At 39.0% G+C, this 1,507-nt stretch overlaps 1 pseudogene; it reads left to right on the forward strand.

Moving 5' to 3' along the window:
- LOC119588114 overlaps positions 1-1,006 on the forward strand; it is a 1,244-nt pseudogene extending 238 nt beyond the window's left edge.
- The last annotated feature ends 501 nt before the right edge of the window (positions 1,007-1,507 follow it).

Genomic DNA, 1,507 nt, shown 5'->3' on the forward strand with positions numbered 1-1,507 from the left:
AAGGTATATATTTTACATGTTACATTAAACGTTGAGTACAATTTTCATTATCACGAGAGAAAATAGCAAGTGAAGGTAGAAAAACATTGTGAAGGGTTAAGAAGTGTAGATTGAACATGTACTGTAAATATACGGGTAAATATATATACTTGCATCATGTAAAAAGCTAAGGTTTTGTTATTTTGGTTGCTGCATAGTATATAAAAGTTAATGACAACAGTTACATGAAAAATGACAGCAGGATGAGATATACTCTTTCAAAGTCTTGCCCAAACCACAAAGTTTCTCAGTGCAAACCATTTTTTTACAGCTAGTTAGATCTTTAGATTGCATATGAATTATTGAGAGCAAATGTAGCTTAAATATGTCTTTAAAATCATTATTAGTAACAGTTGATAGAAACAGTATTTGTAGGAGACATTTCAGGATTTAATTAATGATTATTGCGGGTTATACCCAGACCCTGACCCTGACGTTTTGCTAGTTTGCCAACCCTTTCCACTTTTGACATTTTACTCGACTGACAAAGGACTTGTTTTTGTAGGACTGGATCATGTTCGTCCAGCTGCCCTCATTCCTGTGGTGGAGATACGCCAACCTGTTGCTGCAAGCACACCCACAAGCATCGCTCAGCTAATGACTGGGCCTGTCCGAAGACTGCTGCTATACCTATGGGCCCAGCTAGTGGGGCCTTCACTCCCTACAACGGCCTCAACCTCCCCAAGGGCAGTACCCCAACTTGGCCCAGGTGGCACCTGCCGACAAGCAGTCTTTTATGTGCCCGTGTGGGGGAAAACAGTTTGGGCAGCCCTACAACCTCCGCCCCCATCTGACCACCCACACGGGAGAGAGACCTTACCGTTGCCCCCACTGTAATTATGCCGCCTCTCAGAAATGTCCACCTGGAGAAGCACATCCGACGCATACACTTGAACAATGGCCAGAATGAACACCCAACTGGGCCAGCGTCACTTGGCCCCTGCAAGCCACAGCTGTAACTCCTTAAATAAATTTCATATCTGCACATCATGATAAGCCTTGTGATGAAAAAAAGTGATAAAATTTACATATATCAATTTTTTCGTTATTACTCAGATGGTCAGTGTTTTTTCTATCATATTTAGAGTTGTCTATGAATATTCGGGAACAGAATACAATTTATAGTAAAACTTCCTTTTATATCATATCCTATTTCATATACTACTTTTTATATACAATGATGCAGTATACAGGGGCCCTTTTTGATTTTTTTTCTAAAAAGTATTTTGTATAAGGATAGTGAAAGTTATTTTACAAACATTATTCCCCAAACAGTCGGGTGGCCATCCGAAGATTGTTCAAATGGCGACAAAGCCAAGAACTATAATTATATCCGAGCGTCTTCTTTAGGATACTAGTTTCTTACACATGAAAACCATAGCAAAGCACTTACATAAATACATTTTTATAAGAGGGCAATATCTCTTTTTTTTTTTCATAGGTATCTTACAGTATTTGCAGAGTTGTG

Source organism: Penaeus monodon, chromosome 23 (assembly GCF_015228065.2).
Source record: "Penaeus monodon isolate SGIC_2016 chromosome 23, NSTDA_Pmon_1, whole genome shotgun sequence".
NCBI classification, from domain to species: domain Eukaryota; kingdom Metazoa; phylum Arthropoda; class Malacostraca; order Decapoda; family Penaeidae; genus Penaeus; species Penaeus monodon.